Below are 16352 nucleotides of genomic sequence, written 5' to 3'. Positions count from 1 at the left end.
CTCGGAAAGCATACGGAACCCAGCACCTAAAAAATTTCATTCCGAATGCACCAAGAAATAGACGCATGCTTCCCGAACGTTTTCCGTACATGCCGTATGCTCCTAGAATGCTTCCCGAATACTTCCCGAATACACATGGACGCCACATTCGGATGGTCGATGAAAATTATTTTGAACATGCACAACAAATTTTTGTGGCTACCGAATGCCGTTCCGTATGCATCCGTACGGAGCCGAACAGCCAGTATGCTCCTAGAACACACCGAATGCTTCCCGAATATGATCCGTTCGCTCCCAGAACACCCAAATTTCTATTCGAAAAGCAAACGGAATGGCATTCGGGCCAGTGTGATCGGGCCATTAACACTCTTCAGTAAACCATTTACGTTTTTTCTTTTTAACTTTAGTTTTCACGTTTACTGCTGCTAATCGTAGACAAGATGCGCGCGTGCAGGGACGTATACAAGAGGGTTAAAGTTAAATTATATTTTGTTATACGACACCACTAGAGCATTGATTTATTAATCATCGACTAATTGATTGCAAACATTTTGGTAATTTTGACATGTAGTCTTAGAAAGGAATGAATAAATGAATGAATGAATGTTTGTTTAACGACACCCCAGCACAAAAACACATATCGGCTATTGGGTGTCACAAATGGTAACTTAGAAAGGAAACACAGTACAGTGTTCCATTGTTATGGGAACCCAGTACATTTTTCCATTGTTATGGTATGATCTAGGGATTAAAGTGCACATTCAGAGCAAGCTGTTTTAGCGCACGCCTGCCATGGGCCTCTCCGTCCAGGACAGGAAAGGTTGAGGTGGGTGGGAGAAGGGACCGCCTGCACTGGCAGCTGCAAGAGAGCACCAACAGACCGACCGGGGTCGGTAGGTTGAGGAGGGTTGTTTTGGGTGCAATGGATCAGTAGCAGGATAAAAGGATAGCACATACCACAGCCTTTGCATTGGCCAGAATGAGAAACAGTAAATCCATATAAGTGAACAATGGGTCAACAAATAAACGCTTATCCCATTTTTCTATGCCATAACCCAAGGAACCAAAACATTGAGTCAACACAAAATAGCCTTTATCAATTAACAGTACATAAATTTACAGTTGAATATAGAAAATATAAATTATATCATAGGATGCAAATAATATTTTTAAAATGTAACATTTTGTACCCCTTTCAGTTTGTAAAAATCGCCATAAATAGAGAATAATACATGAGTGGCCGTTAGATACCATTTATATTACAACGAGTTGTTTTGAAATGTATCTAACGAGCGAAAGTACTAGTTTATTTGTATGTAAGGATATTCCATTCAAGAAGACGTACCGTCATATATTCATTCATACACCATTTTAATATCGAGTAATGGCTGACTGGAATTAAAGTTGCGTAAACGGTTTACAAAACACATTGTATTAAGCTTATAATTATAAGATAAAGAGAGTATTACCCTCGTGTGTTTCGGTATCGTATATATATATATATTAGGAATAAAAATAAGTATGCAATAATGTATACAATTTTTATTCCTAATATCAGAGTTAATGGCAATCTAAAATTGCGGTCTGTTACAAACTGAACAGGATTTAAAGAAAAAACCTACATAATTTTATCTTCTTATATATTTGTATGTTAACTTTAATAATATTGGCAAACGCTATGACAAGATATGATACAAAATGTGAACAAACTTAAGTCTTGTGGATCTTACTTTTATTTTTATTGATCAGTTATGTTCAGCCATGCACGACTACGAAATATAACAATTAGACAGACAAACGGACAGAATCAGATAAACAATCCGACAGACGGGTGCCATGATCGAAGAAAATAATCAACGTATACTGAACTCCATTGTTTCATATCATTCCATTTTAACTTATTTTCGTGCTTATATCCAATTAAGGGCAAAGCACGTTGTCCTGGATACACAACTCAGCTATCTGGGCTGTCTGTCCAGGACAGTGAGTTGGTGGTTAGTGAGAGAGAAAAGGGTGTAGTAGCCTTACACCTCCTACCCATTGAGTCGTTAAAACTCGCTCTGGATGGGAGCCGGTACCGAGCTGCGAACCCTGTACCTACCAGCCTTATGTCCGATGGCTTAACCACGACACCACCGAGGCCGGTGAACTCCATTAAAAATACACTATTTCATTCTCATCCGTTATTGCTTTCACCTGAGCAGGGTTACTACGAAACACACGATAACCCTAACCCTTGAATGCAATTTTTTTTTTTTTTTTTTTTTGGGGGGGGGGGTATTTATCGCATACCAGAATACATCCAGTTATACAAAATCAATTAAATGTATGAATTTTTTTTTTCTAATATAATTTTTACAACTGCAGATTTGACTTGTGCCTTTTCAATGGAATACAGTATATTTAAAAGATCACAAAAGTCAGTAAAAGGCTATATAAGCTGAGTAACGCAAAACATCAGACCAAGCCTAGTCCATCGTCTTGTTGAATACAGTGAGTAACGTCCCCTGCCAAGTGCTGAAGCAAATAGCCTATATACGAGATGAAAATGAGTAAAAGCCAACCAAAATATTTTAAATGTTAAAGGGACAGACCCTAGTTTCAACCCGTGAAAATTAACACTAAGTTAATTAATCTACAAACCCGTAACACATTTCGATAAAGTTACCCTCTAAAAATAAGACTACAACTCGACTCCATAACTGTTACTTCTCAGACGCACGTGCGTTTTTAAAAACATGAGAACTGAATTTTGTGATATTGACAACACCAGGACGACCAAAAACACTTCGAATGTACGAAAATGGATAATCTAAATAATAAAATCTAAGTAAAATATTATTACACTTATCAGAAACGGCTCTAATAGTAAAACAATATGCCTTAGTGTTTAAAAACTAGGGTGTGCCCCTTAAATAGAAATAAAAACAAATTTATATCACAGAGACTAATCGATTGCATCAAGATACAACACATAAATCCAAGAGAGAGAGAAAAAGCTGACTGAACATTAATATTTTATACATTTTAGAAACAATACAAATTAAAAAAAAAAAAGTTTTTGAACTTTTCTGAACAGCCATAAATCCGTCAGAGCAGTTATGAATTAAACAATTTTATATCACATGTACATACATTATAGATGTTAGCATCCATCAACGAGTTCAAAACTACAGAAATTCGGTTTGCTATCCCTGCTTTTCTGTACGTAATTTAAAGGTAGACAAATTCATTTAAAGGGACATTCCATGAGTTTGCTGCATTGTAAGATGTTTCCGACTAATAAAATATTTCTACGAGTAAACTTACATATTAAATATATTTTCTTGTTTAGAATATTAGTGTCTGTATATTCAATGTGTTTCTGGCCGTCTCAATATTTGTAACATGCCCAAACTGGATTTTGTCTTCAAATAATTTCGTACCAACGAACAAAAAAACCAAATGGAAATAAAATGAAATTTAACCTACTACAAATATTAGGACGATCAGAAACACGTTTAATATACAGCCACTAATATTTTATGCAGAAAAATATGTGTGATATGTAATTACAATCGTTAAAAAGTCTCTGTTAGTCGATAACATCTTAAAAATTGCAGCAAACTCAGAAATGTTCCTTTAAAGGTTGGACACTATTTGTACTGTGTAGTTATTAAAACACATTTAAACAGACAGTGGCTTAATCTATTCGCACGTAATACATTTGGGTAATAAAATCTATAAAAAAATATTTCAATCATAAATAAAGTAAAGCAGTGTGTATCGATATATACATTTATACATACCATAAGGGTGTATACCACCAAATCAAATCCCATAGACGACAATAGTAACATGTGTGGCTAAAACTCCTACCTGCAGCGTATCTATCGACATAAACACCACGGATATAAATACTACCACACCTCACCCTTAAAGTGAATCAGAAAATAATTGGGGGTCAAGCTGCTCATTTCAGAGACTATGACTACCCCAATTCGGCACCAAATTTGAGTAGGTTTTTTTTTTATTATAGGTACCCTATACATGATTCAAGTACAATGCTACTTGACACAGTGTTACTAAATGAAATAAAATTGAAAAATTGAAAAATATTGGGGGGTCAAGCTGCTCATTTCGGAGGTTACGAGTAGCCTCTATGACTACCCTAGTTCCGCACCAAATGTGAGTAGTTACAACCAACACACTCACATGTATCACCAATAACAGGACTTGCGGTGTTAACGTCTCTGTCAAAACGTCGGTGCACCTCGAACTTTGACCAAGCCGGAAGTTATTTGGTTTAATACTACTATAAGCAAGACTAATATTGTATATAGTAAGTTTAACCATTAGGAAACAACATTTCAGAATGACCCACATCTTTTTGCAAGTTCAGACAAAGTACTATTTCGAACAAAATAAAATAACAAATTGTAGTATTGTACAAGAAAGAGCCCACAAGATGTTTATGCAAAGCAGTGCCACGATTACATAATAAGTAAGTACAAACGTATGTATTACGCTAGTGACAATGCTTTCATAATAATGTACATGCAAACGTCAAAGTACTCGTGATTACGCAACTGCTTTGCACTGGCGTTTATTAACAGTCACCGGTGATTTTGCGAGCGCCTTCCTTTGGCATTTGTTATAACAAAGGTTACATTACTTTAAAAATCGCCTTATTTTGGCAGTCACTGATATAGTCACCAGTGATTTCGCAGTCGCCTTATATTGGTGTTCATTAACATACCGGTAGTCACCAGTGATTTCGCAGTCGCCTTACATTTGCGTTTATTAATGTACATAGTCACCAGTGATTTCGCAGCCGCCTTACATTGCCTATCATTAACAAAGTCACCAGTGATTTCGCAGTCGCCTTACATTGCCTATAATTAACAAAGTAACCAGTGATTTCGCAGTCACCTTACATTGTCTATCATTAAAATAGGCAACAGTGATTTCGCAGTCACCTTACATTGCCCATCATTAACATAGTCACCGGTGATTTCGCAGTCACCTTACATTGCCTATCATTAAAATAGGCAACAGTGATTTCGCAGTCACCTTACATTGCCTATCATTAACATAGTCACCAATGCTTGCTCATCTCCCTTATATTATAATGATGTTTATTAACGTTGTAAAAGGTGATCGCGCAAAAGCTATACTTTATTGTTGACATTTTTTTGAGTTTGCACGGTATGTCATAAGTTCCTCATAACTATTGGTTGGTAATAAATAGGATACTACACGCCTATTACTTAAAATTACTTTTATCAACTTTAAATGCACTGGTTCACACACATACACACACGCACGCACGCACAGACAGACAAGCACATACACACACACAAACACGCACACACACACAGAGAGAGAGAGAGAGAGAGAGAGAGAGAGAGAGAGAGAGAGAGAGAGAGAGAGAGAGAGAGAGAGAGAGAGAGAGAGAGAGAGAGAGACAGAGACAGAGACAGACAGACAGACAGACAGACAGACATTCACACAAAAACACACAAGTAAACAGACACAGACAGAAACAGACTTACAAACAAACAAACAAACAAACAAGCAAACAAAGACGAAGAAAGAAAGAAGAAACAAAGAAACATTGAAGGAAAGGGAGGGGGGAGAGAAAGGGAAAAAAAGGTAAATTGAAAATAATGTACAAAATGCAGTATATATTATTATGAGTTGGTAGCCACCTTAGATTGCGAAAATATAATATACTTGACAAAACAACTCGAATATTAAAAACCCCCCATCATTTTTCAATTAATTCAATAAACAAACTGTCAAAATGGGTCTAAAATATTCACAAGTCATTGATAATTTTAAAAGCATATTGTCACAGACCACTGACCAATTTAATGGTCGAATTAAGTATTACCTGAACAAAAAAAAATTGACTTGTCCCTAAATGTACTTTATTCAACCATCTTCATAACCACCATAATCCATTTATTAATGATATTTTGTAAAAAATAATTGAATTATGGCAATGGTCCATAATTCAAAAACTAAAATTGCCGAGATGGTTGACTTGGATTTCACTCCATCATGGTTCAGTTAAGGTGATGCGATTTTTAGATTTGGTTTCCAACAATTAATTTAATTTTTATTTATTATCCATTTTTAGAGAAATAAGGTCCTTAAATCTGTGACAGTATGCCTTTAAATAAATTAAATAGAACACAACTAAATTAAAATTGGCGTTTCTTTTGTTGTCTAGTATATAGCTAAACTCGTGTTTGCCGTAGAGCAATCAGTTTTCCTGGTCTTGATTTGCCTCCGTGGATGTTAGCGTTGTCGGAGTGACCGAGCAGGCCGAGGCGTTGCTTTGGCTGGACAGTGGGCGAGACGACGCGCTGTTCTGTGCGTTGATGCGGGCGGCGGAGGACGGACGACAAAACGCGTCGCTATACTGCGCGCTGCCGTGGCCAGAATCTGGAATCAGCGTCTCGTCCTTCCTCTGACTATAGCTCTGTCTGGAGACTGAACGGGACGGAGCGTTGCTTTCCTGTGCGTTGCTTTGTCCGGAGAATGGACGAGAGAACGCGTTGCTCGGCTGTGCGTCGGTTTGCCTGGAAACCGATCGAGAAGACGCGTTGTTGCGCAGTGCGTCGGTTTGCGCGGAAACTGGTCGAGAGTACGCGTCGTTGCGCAGTGCGTCGGTCTGTGCGGAGTCTGGTCGAGAAGGAGCGTCGTTGCGCAATGCGTCGGTTTGCGCGGAAACTGGTCGAGAAGAAGCATTGTTGCGCAGTGCGTCGGTTTGCGCGGAAACTGGCCGAGATGACGTGGACTGGAGCTGTACACTGCTGTGCCTGCTCCCCGGGTCGTCCACGTCCTCCAGTTCGAGTTCCTCGTCAAAGAAGTCGCGGTAGTTGCTGCCAGGACCGAACCGATCCAGGTGAGAATTATCCGGCTGAGTAACGTCATCGTCAACGTCTTGTGAAGAGGTTACATTAGGATCGTTGGACCTGAACAGAAAATAAGAGTATTGTGAAATCTGTTATTCTAGACACTATACTTACTCTAAACAAAATGATAGAGTACTGTGAAATCCGTTATTCTAGACACTATACTAACTCTAAACAAAATGATAGAGTACTGTGAAATCCGTTATTCTAGACACTATACTTACTCAAAACAAAATGATAGAGTACTGTGAAATCCGTTATTCTTGACACTATGCTAACTCTAAACAAAATGATATAGAACTGTGAAATCCGTTATTCTAGACACTATACTAACTCTAAACAAAATGATAGAGTACTGTAAAATCCGTTATTCTAGACACTATACTAACTCTAAACAAAATGATAGAGTACTGTGAAATCCGTTATTCTAGACACTATACTAACTCAAAACAAAATGATAGAGTACTTGTGAAATCCGTTATTCTAGACACTATACTTACTCAAAACAAAATGATAGAGTACTGTGAAATCCGTTATTCTAGACACTATGCTAACTCTAAACAAAATGATATAGTACTGTGAAATCCGTTATTATAGACACTATACTAACTCTAAACAAAATGATAGAGTACTGTGAAATCCGTTATTCTTGACACTGTACTAACTCTAAACAAAATGACCAACACTGATCACTCCATTTCATTTTCATTTCAACTAACTTAAGTTTCGTGCTTCTATCCAATCAAGTTTCATGCACGTTGTCCTGGGCACGCACCTCAGCAATCTGGGCTGTCTGTCCAGGACAGTGGGTTAGTGGTTAGTGACACTGATCAATGTGGCTGGGCGTGGGTAATTTTCGGCCTACTTCCATCAAATAACTGTTCAAGCACGCCTGTCGTGGGAAGTGTGCCTGTCATGAACAGAACTCTCTGGCAAAGTCAGAGGTTGTGCCCACGATAGGCGTGCTTGAACAGTTCTAGCACGCCTGTCGTGGGCATAACCTCTGACTTCGCCAGATAGTTCTGTTCATGACATTGGAACACTGATCATCATTTACATTTTTTATTTTATAACCACTCCCCACCCCTCCCCTGCGAACAGCGGCCCCTCACATAATAAGGACATCAATACAATATCAGGTGAGATTCGAGAGGCCCTGCGAACAGCGGCCCCTCACATAATAAGGACATCAATACAATATCTAGTGAGATTCGAGAGGCCCTGCGAACAGCGGCCCCTCACATAATAAGGACATCAATACAATATCAAGTGAGGTTCGAGAGGCCCTGCGAACAGCGGCCCCTCACGTAATAAGGACATCAATACAATATCAAATGAGATTCGAGAGGCCCTGCGAACAGCGGCTCCTCGCATTTAAAAATACTAAATCAATTAAATCTCTGCAAAATAAAACTTATATAACATTTTTCTACAAGCTGTTTCATGACAGCTGAAAGACTGGGGATTTTATTTAGATACAGGGAACTTTAAAAAAAAAAGCCCTAAAGAACTAATACACAGGGTTTTTAACCTAAAGACTTCTGGATTCATATGCATACGTGACGGGGGGGGGGGGGGGGGGGTATTCATTAATGCCTGTTATGAATACGTAATTATATATCAAACATAAATGGCTGTAACTTTTACCCAGCATCAGGTTGTTTGCTCCTCATGTCACTGAAATCTTCCGTTTTTCTCAGCCTGAATAGAGAAAATAATTTGACTGTTATTTACATATCTGTTTTTCTGTTGGTCTTTATGTCAATTTGTATATTTGTATGCCTTTTTACAGTTTTACTTTCCAGCCTGCCAGCGTGTCTGCCTGCCTGCCTGTCTGCCTGCCTGCCAGTCTGCCAGTCTGCCTGCCTGCCTGCTTGTCTACCTGCCTGCCTGCTTGTAGGTCTGCCTGCTTGTCTGCCTGCCTGCCTGCTTGTAGGTCTGCCTGCCTGTCTGCCTGCCTGTCTGCATGCCTGCCTGCATGCCTGCTTGTAGGTCTGCCTGTCTGCATGCCTGCTTGTCTGCATGCCTGCTTGTAGGCCTGTCTGCCTGCCTGTCTGCTTGTAGGTCTGCCTGCCTGTCTGTCTGCCTGCCTGTCTGCCTGCCTGCCTGCTTGTAGGTCTGCCTGCCTTTCTGCCTGGCTGTCTGCCTGGCTGTCTGCCTGGCTGCTTGTTAGTCTGCCTGCCTGTCTACCTGCCTGCCTGCCTGATTGTAAATCTGCCTGCCTGTCTGCCTGCCTGCTTGTAGGTCTGTCTGCCTGCCTGCCTGCCTGCCTGTCTGCCTGCCTGCCTGATTGTAGGTCTGCCTGCCTGTCTGATTGTAGGTCTGCCTACCTGCCTGTCTGTCTGCCTGCCTGCCTGCCTGCTTGTAGGTCTGCCTGTCTGTCTGTCTGTCTGCTTGTAGGTCTGCCTGTCTGCCTGCCTGCCTGCCTGCTGGTAGGTCTGCCTACCTGCTCGCCCGCCCGTCCATCCATCTCTCTTTCTGTTTCTGTTTGCCTACCTGCCTGTCGGTATTTTCGTGTGTATGTTTGAATGTCTGTGTCTGTGTCATATTGACTATCGGACTGTCTGTATATCTGCATGTTGATCCCTAAATGTCTAAATACCTACTAATATTCGTTAGTGACTTAATTAACGAGTATTAACTTGCACTTTGAGATTTGTGCACCGAACATAAACACTTACGACAGGTGGAAGATATCGATTTCAGTTTATTCATTTCATTCATTCATTCATTCATTCATTCATTCATTCATTCATTCATTTATTCATTCATTTATTCATTCATTTATGCATTCGTTCGTTCGTTCGTTCGTTCGTTCGTCCATCCATTAACTCATTTATGTAATTAGTGAATTAATAAGTTAGTTTTACCTAGTGGGTATGCTGGACTCTGTAAACATAAACAGTTAGTTAGTTAGTTAGTTAGTTAGTTAGTTAGTTAAGTTAAGTTAAGTTAAGTTAAGTTAAGTTAAGTTAAGTTAAGTTAGTTATATTTAATTAGTTAGCTTTGTTTTGTGGGTCTGCTAGAATCTGTAAACATATATGTAGTTAATTTGTCAGGTTAGTCAATAATAGTGCGTTGGTTAGTTAGTTAGTTAGTTAGTTAGGCAGATAGTAAGTCAGTAAGTTAATTCATCAGTTAGGTTTTCCCTAGTGGGTCTGCTACAATCTGTAATTTTTTTTATTTCTAAACATATTGTTCTTTCCTTCTTCATCTATCTGTGAGTTTCTGAGAACAAATGACTCCCCTCACCCCATACATCACGTGATGATCAGATGTCAGAAACCAGAAACAAATTTGTAAAGATTAAATTACATCCCTAATTAAAATTTCAGTATTTTCAAATGTTTGCAGTGCGTCGTTGCCAATTCATCGGTAGGTGTTCATTAATATTAACAATAATAACAATGGTATGTTCGTTCTATTCCTGTATTCGAAAAAAAAAAAAACCCCCACTATAGTTAAATAAATTATATCGATATTTTAGCTTTCCTTCAAATGTTATGGAGGTTTACAATCCTATAAATTTTGGAAAACAGAATAACCAATCAGAAAAAAGTATTTTTCATTTTCGCAGATGTCAATTTGGTGGCCATCTTAGACTTTTCTAAAAACTCCCAAGTTTGCTGATGTGTAAGATGTAAGACTAATAAAATCTTTTAACGACTAACATTCCATATTAAATATATTTTCTTGTTTAGAATGTTACAGTCTGTATATTCAATGACTTTCTGATCGTCTTAATATTTGTAAGAGGGACTGGTTTTCGCTCAGTCGGCCCAGTGCTCGCTTGAGGTGCTTGCGCCGTAGGATCAAACCACCTCTGTGGATCCATTCAATTGATTTTTTTTTTTTCTCGTTCAAATCAGTGCATCACAACTGGTCAAAGGCCGTGGTATGTGCTTTCCTGTCTGTGGGAAAGTGCATGTAAAATATATCTTGCTGCATTAGGAAAAATGTAGTGGATTTCCACTGATGACTACGAGTCAGAATTACCAAATGTTTCACATCCAATAGCCGATGATTAATTGATCAATTTGCTCTAGTGGTGTCATTAAACAAAGCAAACTCTTAATCTGTAAGAAGCCCAAACGCAGGAATCAAAAATACTATTCATAGTAAATCTTAAAGGGACATTCCTGAGTTTGCTTCACTTTTTAAGATGTTACCGATTAAAAGAGACTTTCTAACGATTGTAATTACAGATCAAATATATTTTTCTGCATAAAATATCAGAGGCTGTATATTAAACGTGTTTCGGATTGATCTAATATTTGTACTAGGTTAAATTTTATCTTATTTCTTAAAATATTGCTTTTTCGTACGTACAAAATTATTTGAAGACCAAATCCAGTTTGGGCTTCTTACAAATATTAATACGACCAGAAACACATTGAATATACAGACACTGATATTCTAAACAATTTGTTTTATTTAATATGTAAGTTTAATCGTAGAGCTATTTTATTAAGCGGAAACATCTTACAATGCAGCAAACTCAGGAATGTCCCTTTAAGACAGAGATGAATTTTACTTGTAGAATGCAAGAACTTGCATTTCAGGACACGTTATTTTCAAAAGTTTACCCCCGAACCCCCTAGAAATTTTGCTCTACGCCCTCGATCTCAGTCAGCTCCCCCTTGATGGGATTTGGTCTCCAAATAGTTCCGTACGTACGAAAAACCAAAAGCATGTATTAAAAAATAAAATGACGTTGACCTAGTATAAGCGTTAGGACACCCAGAAACACATTTAATATTCAGCCACTGATACTTTCTGGGAACAAAAACAGTATAAATAATATATAATCACAGTTGTTAAAAAAGTTTTTTTTGTCAGTCGGCAAATCTTAACAATTGCAGCAAACTGGAAGGAAATGTTTTATTAAACGACGCACTCAACACATTATTATTTATATTACGGTTATATGACGTCAGACATATGGTTAAGGACCACACAGATATTGTGAGAAGAAACCCGCTGTCGCCACTTCATGGGCTACTCTTTTTTATTAGCAGCAAGGGATCTTTTATATGCACCATTCCACAGACAGGGTAGTACATAGCACAGCCTTTGATATATGCCAGTCGTGGTGCACTGGCTGGAATGAGAAATAGCCCAATGGGCCCACCGACGGGGATCGATCCCAGACCGACCGCGCATCGAGCGAGCGCTTTACCACTGGGCTACGTCCCGCCCCTTGCAGCAAACTGGGGACAGTCCCTATATAGGGGGTATACCACCAAATCAAATCCCATAGACGACAATACTAACATGTGTGGCTAAAAGTCCTACCTGCAGCATATCAATCGACATATACACCACAGATATAAATACTACCACCCCTACCCACCCCCACACACCCTTAAAGTGAATCAGAAAAAAATTAGGGGTCAAGCTGCTGATTTCAGAGATAACGGGTAGCGGCTATGGCTATCCTCGTTCTGCACAAAATTTTAGTATTATTTTTACAGGTACTCCATACATGTTACAAACACAGGGCTACTTGACACAGTGGTACTACATGAAATAAAATTACATACCTTTTTTTGCCCAGATGAAACTAATTTGTTTACAACCAACACACTCACGTTTATCAAAAATGACAGGACTTGTGGTGTTAATTTCTCTATCAAAAGTTTGGTGCACCTCGAACTTTGACCCAGCCGGAAGTTATTTGTTTTAGTACTGCCTATAGAATGGGGATATCCCGATATCACAGCTTCTAGGTGACCTCGAGGCATGATTCTAGTGGTTACACCATGAGGTATATCCAGGTTTTATCTGATTCTCGTGGTTAAACCAGTATTTTCATGACCATGAAGTATATCTAAATCCAGGTTGTATCTGTTTCCTCATGGTGGTTGTCATCAATCCACAGATGGCTGTTACACTTTGTGTGTCTTGAGATGGAGTCAGTAGCAAACCAGGACCCCGTTTCATGAAGCGATCTTAGCTCTAAGATCACCTGAAGTGCATACGGTAGTTATGCACCTAAGATGATCTTAGCATTAAGATCGCCTCAAGTGCATATGGTAGTTATGCACCTAAGATGATCTTACGCTAAGATCGCCTGAAATGCATACGGTAGTTATGCACCTAAGATGATCTTAGTGCTAAGATCGCTTCGTGTAAGGGGTCCCCAGAGCAATTGTTTGTCATATTCTTGGGGGGGGGGGGGGGGGGGGGGGGTCTGCAAAAAACTTGGTCACATAATCTTTAGTTTGCTTGTGTGACTGAAAACGGTTTATTGGAAAAAAGATTTTTTAATTTTTTTATCTGATACTACACAGAATCCTTGTTTCGTTAAAGAAAGCCACATACCACACACCGCTATGTGTTTCTATACAGCCTTAGTGGCTATAACATTTTTATTAATATCAGCAGGCCCATGGATTTTTGTATGTACCTTTGTCTGCCTGGGGGAAACATACCCTGAAAAGGACAACCCCTGTTGTCCAGCTCTTTCTCCCAGGACATTGGTTTAAACAAACACACCCACTAAACCTGGCCGGAGTACACCCATTTTACAAAAAAAACACCACTTTTGCATGGGCCAGAATTACCACAAACAAGTCTTCAATGTCAACAAGTTACACATGTTTACAAACTACATGCTTTCCCCTGTCACTTCAGTCAAATAGTTGCCACTTCATAGCTGTCTGTCATGAAATAACCACAGTCAAACAGCAGACTACTTGCGCGGACAAATTTCGGGATTTTGGAATTTTGGGAAGAGGCCAGAAGCAAATACATGGGTGATCCACCATGCCATCCTGATATCAAGGCAAAACCAGCCTGATGCAGAACTAGTGTTATTCTCATCAGACTCAGATGTGCTAGTGTTAGCCACAGCGAACTATGAGATTCTCCTGAGAAATACACCCGTTTCCTTAGTGTCTGGAGTTGTCAAAATGGGGCCAACGTGGCTGACTCATCGTGCACTAAGAGCAAATATGAATGGCAAAACCGTATTCTGTGATCAGAATCGTACCTCTTTAAAGTCAAAAGGACGTTTTAGGCAAAGTTGTGATTGCTTCCATCAACCACTATCAGGCGTTCTTCCGTAGGAGAACCGCCACTCCCCTAGGAGATCTGTAACATGATGTTTCATCCCTCCTGCAGGAAGACTGCCACTCCCTTAGGAGATCTGCAACATGATATTTCATCCCTCCTGCAGGAAGACTGCCACTCCCTAGGAGATCTGTAACATGTTTCATCCCTCCTGCAGGAAGACTGCCACTCCCCTAGGAGATCTGTAACATGTTTCATCCCTCCTGCAGGAAGACTGCCACTCCCCTAGGAGATCTGTAACATGATGTTTCATCCCTCCTTCAGGAAGACTGCCACTCCCCTAGGAGATCTGTAACCTGTTTCATCCCTCCTGCAGGAAGACTGCCACTCCCCTAGGAGATCTGTAACATGATGTTTCATCCCTCCTGCACCGCCTGTAGGAAGACTGTCAATCTGACGACTAGCCTTTGCCAGCATGTCAAACATTCATAGGGGAAGACTGTCTCATTGGCAGAGCATCCTGGCTGCTTCTTTATGCAAATGAGGGGATAGTCATTGCCCTGGAGATGTTTTCGCGTGCCACTAAAGTGATAGAGGATCTGCCCTAAGTTCAGCTAGCGAACGCTTCGCTAACATTCGCGAACTATTTGATTGGTTCCCAAATTGGCCATTTGGTTTAAAGGGACATTCCTGAGTTTGCTGCAATTTTTAACATGTTATCGACTAACAGAGACTTTTTAATTGTAATTACATATCAAATATATTTTTTGGCATAAAATATTAGTGGCTGTATATTAAACGTGTTTCTTATCGTTCTAATATTTGTACTAGGTTAAATTTCACTTTATTTCCTCAAATAAAAAATTTCGTACGTACGAAACTATTTAAAGACAAAATCCAGTTTGGGTTTCTTACAAATATTAAGACGATCATAAACACATTGAATATTCTAAACAAGAAAATATATTTAATATGTAAGTTTAATAGTAGAAATATTTTACTAGTCGGAAACACTTTACAAGACAGCAAACTCAGGAATGTCCCTTTAACATGAGGCGCCTAAACCAGTCTTGCGGACGTTTCTCTGCTCGGTCTGGCTGAACGCAGCCCTGGTGTCCACATAAGCTAGCTTTTATGTACAGAATACTTGCCAAAGGGCATCCAAATTAAGAGCAATCCTGAATTACGTTGGAATCTGTTCCACCGATTCATTGCAGAAGGCGACAGACTGCTACCAACACTTGGTACTCTAAAGGAACACATCCTCAGAGATTCTGCCCAGGCTATATTGTGGGAACAAGCAGCAGGAGCCCAACAGGATATCCCTGATCCCTTGCTGAATGGCTTTTACAAGGACAGAGGAGGGCACATCAAACCCGAAACCACCGAGATCCCCCCAGCATCAGAAGTCATCATGTAGATGGTTAGAGGTCAGTGCAAAACGGATTGTTCATGGGCCATGTACTCATGCAAAGGAAAGGACATGGCATTTACAGACGTGTATGTGTAGCGCAGAATGCCAGAAAGATGATACCTAGAATATTAAATATAACCACTGATGATGACGACGACGATGATGATGATGATGATGATGGTGATGGTTATGATGATGATGGTGATGATGATGACGATGACGATGATGGTGATGAAGATGATGATGATGGTTATGATGATGATGACGATGATGATGGTGATGATGACGATGGTGATGGTGATAGTGACAACGACGATGATGATGATGATGACGACAATGATGATGATGATGATGACGACGATCTTTAAGACGATCATCATCGTGTTTAAAGTTGATTGACAGACTTCAGATATCATGCTGATGGATACAAGTGCTGAAGGGAACGAATACAAGAACTGTTTATGTTATGTTATGATGACTAATTTGTCACGTTTCTTGGCAGTTAGTTCACTTTTAAGACCTCCAGAGATTGTAGTTTGATGTCATTTCAATCTATAATAGATTTGCCAACCAAAACTGCAATTTAAAAGCATGAAACTCCTAATAAAAACATTTCAGAATCTGCATGATTAGGTATGTTTCATTACATTTAAAGAACATTTGGTCCACTGGCCCTGTAAATGTGAATCTGGCTATTGCAATCAGAATCTTAAGTCATAAAACTATTCAGGCTTAAACATCTCCCAAAAGGTGAACAACATAACGAACATACATACACACACACACACTACATAAAACTAAATATATGAGTAGTAGTAGTAGTAGTAGTAGTAGTAGTAGTAGTAGTAGTAGTAGTAGTAGTAGTAGTAGTAGTAGTACGCGTAGTAGTAGTAGTACGCGTAGTAGTAGTAGTAGTAGGAGCAGCAGGTTATATATTTACGCATTCACACGCACGCACACACACACACACACACACACAAACACATACACACATACACACACACACAGGCATACACACA

This window comes from Gigantopelta aegis, chromosome 9 (genome assembly GCF_016097555.1).
Source record: "Gigantopelta aegis isolate Gae_Host chromosome 9, Gae_host_genome, whole genome shotgun sequence".
NCBI classification, from domain to species: Eukaryota; Metazoa; Mollusca; class Gastropoda; order Neomphalida; family Peltospiridae; genus Gigantopelta; species Gigantopelta aegis.
The sequence above is the reverse complement of the archived record's forward strand: the minus strand, read 5'-3'. Positions refer to the sequence as shown.